This window comes from Oryctolagus cuniculus, chromosome 10 (genome assembly GCF_964237555.1).
Source record: "Oryctolagus cuniculus chromosome 10, mOryCun1.1, whole genome shotgun sequence".
Taxonomy (NCBI): domain Eukaryota; kingdom Metazoa; phylum Chordata; class Mammalia; order Lagomorpha; family Leporidae; genus Oryctolagus; species Oryctolagus cuniculus.
Window position 1 is genome coordinate 91,535,758 of NC_091441.1, and position 12,990 is coordinate 91,548,747.

Sequence of the window (12,990 nt, forward strand, 5' to 3'; positions counted from 1 at the left end):
CCCTCACACCTGTGTGGGAGATGTGGCTTGAGTTCCCAGTTCCCAGTGTCAGCCTGGCCCGGCCCTAGCCATTGTGGGCATTTGGAGGGTGAACCAGCAAATGAGAGTTCTCTTTGTCTCTGTCTCTCTTTCTCTCTCTCTAGATATAGATATAGATACAAATATAGACATAGATATAGATATAGATATAGATATAGATATAGATATAGATATAGATATCTGCTTTTCAGTTAAATAAATCTTTAAGAAAAAATATCATTGTAATGTGAGGCCTAGAGGTGGGGAGTGGTTGTGGGATGTGTGGGTCCAGGGTCCCTCGGTGGACTGGTCCTGAAATGGCTCTCTACAGTCCCTAAATGACTTGCTGGGAATAAGGACAGAATGTTCCAAAATGAACCTCATCTTCCTAGGGAAGTACACACCCTAGGGTACACACCAGGGCCAAAGGACAAAGGTGCAGCCAGGTGGCCCTGCAGTATGCTGCAGCTTTCCAACAAAAGGTTAGCTTGGTGGTGGTGGAAGAATTATTCTGAAAAACTGAGAGGAGAAAAATGGGACCTTGTGGGCCAGCAAAGGGAATAGGCTTGACCTCTCTTTTTTCTTCATCTAGTAGATATTAAAAGCTTTTCCTCTGGAAAATAAAAGTGTTTCAGATCCTCATGTGCCTTTTGGCCTGGTGCCCTTGTGCTAACAGTCATCAATAACATTTTGTAGAAAAAGAAAGCTGTAGTTGGGAATGTAAAATGGTATAGCTGTCTGGAAAATAACGGTGTTTTCTCAAACAACAACACATACACTTATCCTGCAACCCAGGAAGTGTGCTCTTAGGCAAAATTTTCCCAGAGCACTGAAAATTTATATCCACACCAACACCTGCATAGGATTGCTCCTGGCAGCCCTATTTGCAATAGCCCCAAATAAACCAGACACAACCAAAACATCCTGTAACTAGATGACTAATTAAGCAAATAGTGCTGCCTCCATGCCACGGAATACTACTCAACAGGAAAAAGGAACACATTAGGGATGCATACAACTTGCATGGATCTCCAGGGTATCATGCTAAGTTGAAAAAAAAAAAATGAAACATGTTTCCTTCTGTATAATAGCCTCAAGATGATAGAGAGAGCAGATTAATGGTTGCCAGGGCAGGGTTGGTGGGGTAAGGATGTGGTGACTAGAATGGGGCAGCACAAAGAACCTTTGTGGTAATGGAAGAGTTCTATGTTTTGATTGTGGTGGTGGCCACCCAATTCCATCCATGTGACAAAATGGCATAAAACTATATACACAGGGCCAGCGCTGTGGTGTAGCAGGTGAAGCTGCCACCTGCAATGCTGACATCCCATATGGGCACCGGTTCGAGTTCTGGCTGCTCCAATTCTGATCCAGTTCTCTGCTATGGCCTGGGAAAGCAGTGGAAGATGGCTCAAGTCCTTGGGCACCTGCATCCTTGTGGGAGACCCGGAAGATGCTTCTGGCTCCTGGCTTCGGATCAGTGCAGCTCTGGCTGTTGCAGCCATTTGCAGAGTGAACCAACAGATAAAAGACCTCACTCTTTCTCTGCCTCTCTTTGTAACTCTTTCACATAAATAAATAAATCTTTAAAAATAAAACAAAACAAAACTATATACACATGTTGTACCAATGTCAGTTTCCTGGTTTTGATATTGTATTAAGCTATATAAGCTGTAACTGTTGAAAGTAGGAAACATGTACACAGAATCTCTCTGTACCATCTTTGCAATTTCCTGTAAATGCACAATTATTTGGAGACAGAAAGTTAAAAAAAAAAAGGAGAATGTATTGAAAGCATCACCTGATTTCTCTAATTTCCCTTTATAACTCTTCAGAGAAATTCTTGTAAAGTGGAAAGCTGAACATGTCTTGCATATATAGTAAGCTTCCTTATTGTTTTCTACAGCCTGATAGTATTCCATTTCATAACTGTACCATATACATTTTTTAAATATTTATTTATTTATCTGAAAGGCAGTTACAGAAAGAGACAGAGATCTTCCATCAGCTGGTTCACTCCCCAACTGGCTGTAATGACCAGGCCTGGGCCAGGCTGCAGCCAGGAGCTAGGAACTCCATCTGTGTCTCCCATGCGTGTGGCAGGGGCCCAAGTACTTGGGTCATCCTCTGCTGCCTTCCCAGGCACATTAGCAGGGAGCTGGGTGGGAAGTCAAGTAGCAGGGCTCAAACTGTCACTACAAAATGGGATTCTGATGTCATAGGCAGAGGCTTAGGCTTAACCTACTGTACCACAACACCAGCCCCTATACCATGTATCTTTAATCCAGACCCTAACTCATGAATATTTAGATTGTTTCCTTTATTTTTCTATCATAAATATTTTTGCAAATAATTTCCACAAGTCATCTTATACATAAATCATTTTGCCCATTGTTGTAACTATGTTTATATACAATTTCCTTGATGTGGAAAAACTGATTTTCTTGACAGTTATCCTATGAGAGAACTGCGAAATGTTCAAGGAAAATGGAATTAAAAGATAAGTTGTATTGCTGATGAATTCTGCTGTTTCCTTTTGCATGATGAGTGATAAACTCAACATGTGAGCCCTATGGTAGTCTAACAGATATCCCAAAATGGAACAGTCATGCACAGTTTATGTTCCATCATGGGAAGCGGGATACACAGCAGACTCATAGAAGGGCAGATGTCCTAAATAGCACTCTGGTCTCAGAATCAGCCCTTAAGGCACGTGGATCTGGCTGAAGACCCCATGAGAGTATTTTAGGCATGGAAAGCCAAGGCACCCTGGGGAAAAAAAAAAAAGAAGACCTAAATGAAAGATCCCAGTGGATCTTTCCCAGTGAGATCCCAGTGGAAAGAATGGGGCCATCAAAGAAGGAGGTACCTTTCTCTGAAGGGAGGAGAGAACTTCCACTTTGACTATGACCCTGTTGGAATAAGATCCAAGTCAGCGACCTCAAAAGGCTTCCATAGCCTTGGCAACTCATGACTAGAGCCTAGGGTGATTACTGATGCCATAAACAAGAGTGTCAAATGTTAAGTCAACAACAGGAGTCACTGTGTACTTACTTCTCATGTGGGATCTGTCCTTAATGTGTTGTCCAATGTGAAGTAATGCTATAACTAGTACTGAAACAGTATTTTATACTTTATGTTCTGTGTGGGTGCAAACTGATGAAATCTTTACTTAATATATACTGAATCGATCTTCTGTATATAAAGATAATTGAAAATGAATCTTGATGTGAATGGAATGGGAGAGGGAGCGGGAGATGAGAGGGGTGAGAGTGGGAGGGAAATTATGAGGGGGGGGGGAGCCATTGTAATCCATAAACTGTACTTTGGAAATTTATATTTACTAAATAAAAAAATTAAAAAAATAAAAAGAAAGAAAGAAAGAAAACCACATTCGAAAAGTGCGGTGACACCACTTTCCTCATCCCTTCATCAGCCACCGACAGCTACTTTGCAGGCCACCATGCTATTTACTTCAGTGATGGACAGACTTCCTCAGAATTGGTGATGAAGTGTGGGCCCTGCTCTTGCCATTTTTCAAGAGCATCCAAATCTTGTGTAAATCAATAGATCGACAAAACATGGCGCTTCTAACAGTGGCAGACATGGCATGGAAGCTGTGACCCATCTGATCACTGAGCGGATTTCATCTCGGACAATGTTTTGAGACTCTTCTCTGGGAGCTCTGTCATCTTTTTGCAGTCTTGTCACACTCCATATCAAACTGCTGTCTTTCAGGGCCCTCACCGCTTTCAATATTTGAGATGACTCTTACCAGTTTCTAAATTGAATACCTGTATAACCCATCTTTTAGTTATTCCACCACATTACTTGGGTATTTTATGAGCTCAGGAGAAGCAGTGTCAAGCAAAGTGAGTCCACATTTCTGCACTCGAGTGAAGCTTTCAGACAGATGTATGCAACGCTGGTAGAGAATGCTACTGATGCCAAATGAACAGAACCTGGTCACGGGGAAGTCAGTGCTCCAGTGCAGGGTGATACCATGCTCCCCAGCAGGCTGTCCCATCACAGTCAGGGCCACAGATGGAGCATACACTTCCTCTCCACAGACTGCAACCACAGCAGTTTATATTTAAAGTCAAGTTGATACGGGGCTGGCGCTGTGGCACACTGGGTAAGGCCACCACCTGCAGTGCTGGCATCCAATATGGGCACCAGTTCAAGTCCCGGCTGCTCCACTTCTGATCCGGCTCTCTGCTATGACCTGGGAAAGCAGTGGAAGATGGCTCAAGTCCTTGGGCCCCTGCACCCAAGTGGGAGACCCGGAGGAAGCTCCTGGCTCCTGACTTCAGACTGGCACAGCTCCGGCCATTGGCAGCCAACTGGGGAGTGAACCAGCAGATGGAAGACCTCTCTCTCTCTGCCTCTCCTTCTCCCTCTGTGTAACTCTGACTTTCAAATAAATAAATAAAGCTTTTTAAAAAAATAAAGTCAAACTGAACCTTAAATTCCTTTTATCTACAAATATTTGAGATACTCATGTATTTTTTCAAAGAGCCTCAAAATTCTGAAAGTAGGTATTTACTATACACTCTAAATGGAAAAATACATTTTAGCCTACTTCAAGTTACTGTACTTATTCAATATTAAGTAAACAAAATTTATTTATTTTTTATTTTTTGACAGGCAGAGTGGACAGTGAGAGAGAGAGACAGAGAAAAAGGTCTTCCTTTTGCCATTGGTTCACCCTCCAATGGCTGCCGCAGCCGGCGTGCTGCAGTCGGCGCACCACACTGATCCGCTGGCAGGAGCCAGGTGCTTTTCCTGGTCTCCCATGGGGTGCAGGGCCCAAGCACTTGGGCCATCCTTCACTGCAATCCCTGGCCACAGCAGAGAGCTGGCCTGGAAGAGGGGCAACCGGGACAGAATCTGGCGCCCCGACCGGGACTAGAACCCGGTGTGCCGGCGCCGCAAGGCGGAGGATTAGCCTAGTGAGCCGCGGCGCCGGCCGTAAACAAAATTTCTATTTGGTTAATTTAAACCGCTCGTGTGTCGATTTAAATATTTTAAAGGGCTGGTGGGGTAGTGGTTAAGATGCCCTCATCCCATATTGAAATGCCTGGGTTTGATTCCTGGCTTAGTTCCTGACTCCAGCTTCTGCTAAGGCACAGCCTGGGAGTCAGTGGTGGGTCAAGTGATAGAGTTCCTGCCACCCAGATGAGAGCCTTGGACTGAGTCCCTGAGCTTTGGCCTAGTCAGCTCCAGCTGCTTTGGGCATCTGGGAACCGAACCAGTGAATAGGAGGCTTCTCCCTCTTTCTCCCACCCCGTGTATATACATACATATATAAATACACTCACATATATGTGTTTCTCAAAAAAATTAAAGTTTTAACATTTATAAAGGAACATACTCACTATTTAACATAATCTGTTTTTATACAGATCCAGAGATAACATGGTGAAATCTTGTCTTCCTAAACATAACTACACAAAGAAGGCTGACAATATGGTTAACTCAGCAAGTCATCGTCCAAGCTCAATGATATCAATCAGTCCTAATGTATTAAGCGAACAGTGTCTCTTTTGTTCATTCACTGAAAGTTCCCAGCGTCATGTGTGGGGGAAGCTTCCTGAGCAACCCTTCCCAATTTCAGCCTTTGCTGCTGCAAAGCCAAACTGTGGACATTACATCTGAGCTCTGCAGCCCACAAAGAAAAAAAAAAGTGGCTAACGCCAGAGGACATAACGTGTTCACGCTTTTGGAAAGTCACAATAGTGGCCCTGATAGCGGCTCCCACGAGGCTGCCAGTCTAGCGAAGAGGGCGCCCTCTAGGGGTGAACCTGAGCAACAAACTACAAGTTGAACACCCCAGTTTGTCAATCTGAAACGCAAAATGATGTAAAGCCCAAAACTTCTTGAGCACTGACACAAGTGGGATATTCTACACCTGACTTGCCATCAGAGTGCCAGTGCTCTATAAATATATAAATTACTTTTGGGGGACTGGCGTGTGACACAGCATCCCATAACAGAGTGCCTGTTCAAGTCCCAGTGGCTCCACTTTCGACCCAGTTCTCCCCTAATGTGCCTGGGAAAGCAGTGGAGGATGGTCCTTCCACCCATGTGGGAGACTCAAATGGAGCTCTGGACTGTTTCAGCCATTTGGGGAGTGAACCAGCAAATGGAAGCTCGCTTGCTTGCGTACGCGCTCTCTCTCTTTCTCTTCTTTCCTTCAAATAAGTGAATCTTTTAAAAAAAAAAAAAGGCCGGCGCCGCGGCTCACTAGGCTAATCCTCCGCCTAGCGGCGCCGGCACACCGGGTTCTAGTCCCGGTCGGGGCGCCGGATTCTGTCCCGGTTGCCCCTCTTCCAGGCCAGCTCTCTGCTGTGGCCAGGGAGTGCAGTGGAGGATGGCCCAAGTGCTTGGGCCCTGCACCCCATGGGAGACCAGGAGAAGCACCTGGCTCCTGGCTCCTGCCATCGGATCAGCGCGGTGCGCCGGCCGCAGCGCGCCAGCCGCGGCGGCCATTGGAGGGTGAACCAACGGCAAAGGAAGACCTTTCTCTCTGTCTCTCTCTCTCACTGTCCACTCTGCCTGTCAAAAAAAAAAAAAACAACTCTATGCGGGTCTCCCAAATGGGAGACAGGGTTCCAAGTACTTGGGCCATCTTCCATTACGTTCCCAGGTACATTAGCTGGGACCTCACAGGGGATGCCTGCATTGCGGGGGCAGGCCTTTACCTACTGCACCACAATGCCAGCCCCATTGTAAAGCCTTTATACTCTTTCCACTGTGTACTGTGTATATATCATTGATGCAAATAATTCTATTAGTCGTAACAATAGTTATGTGTAAGAGGTATTGTGAGGGAGGATTAAGGTTTATTTGACAGGCAGAGTGAGTGAGTGAAAGAGAGAGAGAGAGAAAGAAAGAGAAACATCTTCCATCTGCTGGTTCACTCCAAATGGCCCAAACAGCCAGGGCTGGTCCAAGACACTGAGCCTGGAACTTCATTCCAGGTTTCCTATGTGGATGCAGAAGCCCAAGGTTAATGCTGCCTTCCCAGGTGCATTAACAGGGAGCTGGATCAGACGCAGAGCAGCCAGGACACGAATTGGCACTCTATAAGGAAGGCCAACATTGTCTGGTGGTGACTTAACCCACTACACCAGATGAGGGGAATCAATGAAACGAAAAGATGTGTGTGTAAAATACTCTGCCTGGTCCCCACAGAGTGCCTGCCTGAGCAGTGCTAACTACGGTCACGCTCAGAGTTCCTTTCATGAGCTTTTTGGTCCTTCAGTCAACTCCATCACCTCTGATTTCCTGACTGCTCAGACGCGGGGGTACCCAGCACAGGAAGCAGACAGAACTCCAGAAAGTTCAGCCATTCAGACTGCCAGGTGATCCCCCAGGGCATACTGGCATCTAGTCTTTTCCCAATCCAGTCATCCTGCCATTTGTTCACATCTCTTTCAACTTCTGTTAAGGACCCAGGCAGGCCCAGAGCAGGAGGGCTGGTCTCCCCTGCAGAAAAGTGGCAGGGTCTCCAGACAACAGAGAGGTACACAAGCAGGCAAGGAGGAGGCCTAGGCAGCCATGACAGCTAACTCTCCCGAGGCTGCTCCAAGAAAATTGTTTCGTGCCTATTGCACTGAAACTGTGGGTGCAGAACCCATGGTTGTGGAGAGCTGACTGTATATAAAGGACACATGAGTCTTTGTCCATCGTCTGTCACTCTGACAGGATACTTGAGACTAGGTATTTATACAGCATAGAGGTTTATTTTGGTCCAAAAACATGGCATCAGCATTTGCTGCTTTTCTGGTGAGGGGAAGCAAGTGCATACAGAAGACAGAGAACACAAAAAGCAGCCTTGCTTCGTAACAACTGTTGCATTGGGAGCACATTCAAACCCTGCAAACATACATAAGCACACAAAAGAACATCCCTGCAATACAGTGTGCATATTATGAGATACAAATCTATTTAGAGACCTAGTTAGTATGTGTAGCTACTTGGTGTTTATCATATATTGATTATATTTGGCCAGACTAACCTTTTACCCATTCAGAGGCAATAAGTCTCATCTCTCTCTTTCATTTTTTATGATTATTTATATATGTGAAAGGCAGAGCTACAGAGAGAAAGAAAGGGAGGGAGAGGAAGAGAGAGAAAGAAAAAGAAAGGGAGGGAGAGGGAGAGAGAGAGAGAGAGAGGGAATCTTATCTTCTTGCTCACTCCCCAAATGCACATAACAGTCAAGCCTGGGCCATGCTGAAGCCTGGAGCCAGAAACTCCATCCAAAACCCCCCATGTGGGTGGCAGGGGCCCAAGTACTTGGGCCATTTTCCACTGTCTTCCCAGGAGTATTAGCGGGAAGTTGGATCTGACGTGCAGTAGCCGAGGACTGGAACCAGAATTCTGATAGGGGACGTTGGCCTCATAAGCAGCAGCCTAACCTGTTCTAGGACAATGCCAGCCCCTCATATTTTTCTAAGTAAATCGGTTCAGTCATCGTCACCTTTTCTGTTAGCTGCATCCAAAGCGACTCCGGGACTTCAGTTCTTCCTACCAACTGCCCACAAACCTAGGAATCTACTCCAGTCTTGAAGGGAAAGATCTGAGCAATCACCTGCCCCTTTAGGGTCCTTTTTTTTCAGCTATCCTGGCTCTGTTACTGCCACCCTGGTCACCAATGAAAGGAGGTCGTTAAAAAGCAACTGCATTGTGGCCAGTGGGTTAAGCATTGTGCCCCAGTAGGTTAAATCTCCACCAGCATCCCATATCAGGAGTACCAGTTCAAACCCGGCTGCTCCCCTTCCCATCCATCTCCCTGCTAATGGCCTGGGAAAGCAGCAGAAGATGGCCCAAGTGCTTGGGCCCCTGCACCTGTGTAGGAGAATCAGATGGAATTCCAGGCTCCTGACTTCAGCCTGGCCCAGCCTGGGCTGTTGGGGCCACTTGAGGAATGACCCAGAGGATAAAAGTGCTCTCTCTGTCTCTCTCTGTCTCTCTCTCTCTCTCTGGCTTTTCCTTTCAAGTAAATAAAATAAAACTTAAAAAAAAGAAGAAGAAGAAGGCGGCTGCTGGTGCAGTGGGGCTGGACAGTTCTGGAGGAGAAGGAAATGAGGAAGACCTGCTAGCACTGATAGGCCAAGTCCTCCATGATACATTTTTAATGAGAAAATAAAGCACACAGCAATATGTGTGTCTGTCTTCAAAACTAATATCCGAGCCAAAGCATGAGTCTCCGATTCCAGAAAAGATAAACACATCCCTCTGATCTGTCACTGTATATGACTTTGGTGATAACAACCGAATTGCATTTGTTATCATCCCGACATAGGGGTTTGGGTGGAGACACAATTCAGCCCCCAGGCAGCTTTCATTTCCCTCCTCTGGTGGGCACATCCCCCTGCTGTCTCTGCAGCTGGGACCACGGGAGCGCAGGGAGAGGAAAAAGCAATGGGGATCCCCTCCAGCTCTTGGCACTACAGCTGCTCTGGTGAGAGACGAGTATCCTTCCTCAGTTCTAAGTGCATGCCCACCTGCTGCTGCCACCAATGCCGACATATGGTCTGCAGGCTAGAGCAGCAAACCAAACACCAAAGTGGGATACCGCCCTCTTCCATCTCTCCACACACACACACACGGCTCAGATGGGAAAGAAAGCAAGCAAGCTCCTTCTCTCTGGATCTGACACGTGCTTCTAAGTCTTGAGCAACTTTTATGTTTTTAAACAGATTTACTTCTTTATTTGAAAGGCAGAGTTAGAAAGAGAGAGAAAGAGAGACAGAAAGAAGTCTTCCATCCCCTGGTTTACTCCCCAAATGGTAGCAATGACCAGGCCTGGGACAGGCAGAAGTCAGGAGCCAGGAGCGTTGTCCAGGTCTCCCATGTGGGTGCAAGGGCCCAGGGACTTGGGCCATCTTCCGCTGTTTTCCCAGGCACAGTAGCAGAGAGTTGAATTGGAAGTGGAGCAGCCTGGACCTAAACCGGTAGCCTTACGAGATGCTGGCTCTGCAGGCCTTGGCTTAAACCACTCTGCCACAGTGCCAGCTCCTTGAGCAGCTCTCTGCATGCAGGCTGGGCAATACTAAAGGGAGACAAGAACAATAAATGTTTTGGCGCAGCAGCTTAAGCTTGTAACTCTGGGATACCATACTGAAGTGCTGGTTGGAGTCCTGGCTGCTCTGCTTATGATCCAGCTCCCCGTTGAAGCATCTGGGACTGCAGCAGATGAGGCTCATGTACTTAGGCCTGGGCCATCCATGTCTGAGACCTGGATGGAGTTCCAGAGTTCCTGACACCAGCCTGGCCCTGGCTGTTGTGGCCATTTGGAGACTGAACCAACAGACAGAAGACTGCTCTCTCTCTCCCTCCATCTCCTGCACTCTGCCTTTCATAGAAATAAATAAATCTTTGAAAAAATATAACTCTCCACTCCTATTGTGGGACTTTGAAGTCTGGTCTTTATTCTAGTCACCCTGCTAGCCTCTGCTTTTCAGAGTCCTTAGTCAGTTGCTGTACTTATTATGAAAAGATCTGAGCAGCAACCAGGGTGATAAGAAAGTACTGGGAAGATCATGAAAATGAGAGAGATTGAGAAAGACATCCCTTGGCCGGCGCCGCAGCTCACTAGGCTAATCCTCCGCCTTGCGGCACCGGCACACCAGGTTCTAGTCCCGGTCGGGGCCCCGGATTCTGTCCCGGTTGCCCCTCTTCCAGGCCAGCTCTCTGCTGTGGCCAGGGAGTGCAGTGGAGGATGGCCCAAGTGCTTGGGCCCTGCACCCCATGGGAGACCAGGATAAGTTCCTGGCTCCTGCCATCGGATCAGCACAGTGCACCGGCCGCAGCGGCCATTGGAGGGTGAACCAACGGCAAAGGAAGACCTTTCTCTCTGTTTCTCTCTCTCACTGTCCACTCTGCCTGTCAAAAAGAGAGAGAGAGAGAGAGAGAGAGAGAGAGAGAGAGAGAGAGAGAGAAACATCCCAGAAAATTGTGTATGAACTCCTGGGCTCACCTTGAAACTACACATACTTGCAGCAAACGGAATAGCACACTAAGTGAGATGAGGGACTCACCACTGGGGGGCGCACACGTGGGACTAATCCAGATAGCACTGCAAATACTGTCAATACTGGAGCAGAAGAAAGAGTGAAACTAGAGATCTGGACCCCTTGCCTTCTGGATTACCTGCTAAAATTAAAAAAAAAAAAAAAAAAAAAAAAAAAAAAAAAAAAAAAAATCAACACTCTGTGGCCAGACTAAGAAATATAGAAGGAAGACACAGGATGTTAAATTCAGGAATTAAAGAGGGTTTATCACTACAGATTTCCCCCAAGACTTTTTTTTCTTTCAGGATTTAATTTTTTTTTATTCAAAAGACAGAAAGAGAAAGAGGAGATAAATAAGAGAGAGAGAGAGGAGAAAGAGAGAGAGAGAGAGATTGAGATCTTCCATCTGCTATCTCACTCCTCAAACACCTGCAACAGCCAGGGCTGGCCCAAGACCAGGAGCCAGGAATTCCATTCGGGTTTCCCTTGTGGGTGGCAGGGGTCCAGGCACTTGAGCCAACACTGCTGTGTCCAAGGGTGTACATTAGCAGAAAGCTGGAGTCAGAATGACAGCCAGATATTGAACACAGGCACTCTCACGTGGGACGTGGCATCCTAACTGGTGTCTTCACCACTAGGTTAAACGACTGCCTCACTCCCAAGACTTTAAAAAGTCCATACGTGAATATTACCAATAAACCACTGGACACACAGTTATCAATTTAGATAAGTGTATCAGTTCCTTGAAAGATAAAAATGGCCAGATGTTGCTGAGAACAAATATAATGGTACTTAGAAGTGTGTGAAAAAAGTGGAATTAAAAAATAAGTTTGGGGGCTGGCACTGTAGCATAGTGGGTAAAGCCTCCGCCTGCAGTGCCGACATCCCATATGGGAGCTAGTTCAAGTATCGGCTGCTCCACTTCCAATCCAGCTCATTGCTATAGCCTGGGAAAGCAGTAGAAGATGGCCCAGGTCCTTGGGCCCCTGTACCCATGTGGGAGACCCAAAAGAAGCTCCTGGCTCCAGATCAGTGCAGTTCTGGCTGTGGCGGCCAATTGGGGAGAGAATCAGTGAATAGAAGACCTCTCTCTCTCTCTCTCTGCCTCTTTTTCTCTCTGTGTGTAACTCTGACATTCAAATAAATAAATCTTTTTTTTTTTTTTTTAAGGAAGTTTGCAGGCCAGTATTGTGGTGCAGGGCATTAAGCTGCTGCTTGCAATGCCAGCATCCCACATGGGAGGTGAATTCCAGTCCCAGCCACTCCACTTTCAATCCAGTTTCTTGTTGCCACACCTGGAAAGGCAGAGGAGGCTGGCCCACATGCTTGGACCCCTGTCACCCACGTGGGCTCCTGGCTTTGGCCTGGCTCAGCCATGGCTGTTGGGGCCACTTGGGGAGTGAACCAATAAATGGAAGATCTCTCTCTCTCTCTCTGCCTTTCAAACAAACAAACAAACAAATAAATAAATATTTTATAAAAACAAACAATTCCTTCTCATAGGTCTATATCAGTAGTGTTTCCTACTGGATCTGTTTCTCTGGAGAATCCCAATACAGGTGTTTACTTTATACCTTTCTGTAGTATCTGAATTGTTTTCCTGCAATGGGATGAAATCCCATTCAAAACCACTTTAAAATTAAAAATAAAATATAAAACATAACTGCATATGAATACATTGAAAAAAAGAAAAGAAACACAAAAATTATAAAAAACATTTTGTTCTTAAATGTGATTTGTAATAAATCTTCCCTTTTATCTTTTATTATTTTTAAAAGATGTATTTCTTTGAGAGTCAGAGTTACAGAGAGAGAGGGAGAAACAGAGAGAGATCTTCCATCTGCTGGGGTTCACTCCCCAGATAGCCACTATAGCCAGGGCTGGGCCAAGGGGAAGCCAGGAATCAGAAGCCTCCTCCAGGTCTCCCACGTGGATAGCAGAGGCACAG

The 12,990-nt window shown here is 46.2% G+C and overlaps 1 protein-coding gene and 1 pseudogene across 2 annotated transcripts in view; both read right to left on the reverse strand.

Moving 5' to 3' along the window:
* The window catches only part of KCTD6 (potassium channel tetramerization domain containing 6), a 44,068-nt gene that overhangs the window by 24,451 nt on the left and 6,627 nt on the right, over positions 1-12,990 (reverse strand). The window contains exon 3 of one of the 2 annotated variants that reach the window (XM_070050674.1): positions 11,070-11,184. The exons of the other annotated variant lie outside the window; for it this stretch is intronic. The gene's annotated coding sequence lies outside the window, so the exon portion shown is untranslated. The remainder of the gene's footprint in view (positions 1-11,069; positions 11,185-12,990) is intronic. 2 annotated transcript variants of the gene reach the window in all.
* LOC100354608 (mitotic spindle assembly checkpoint protein MAD2A pseudogene) lies at positions 3,451-4,138 on the reverse strand (annotated as a pseudogene).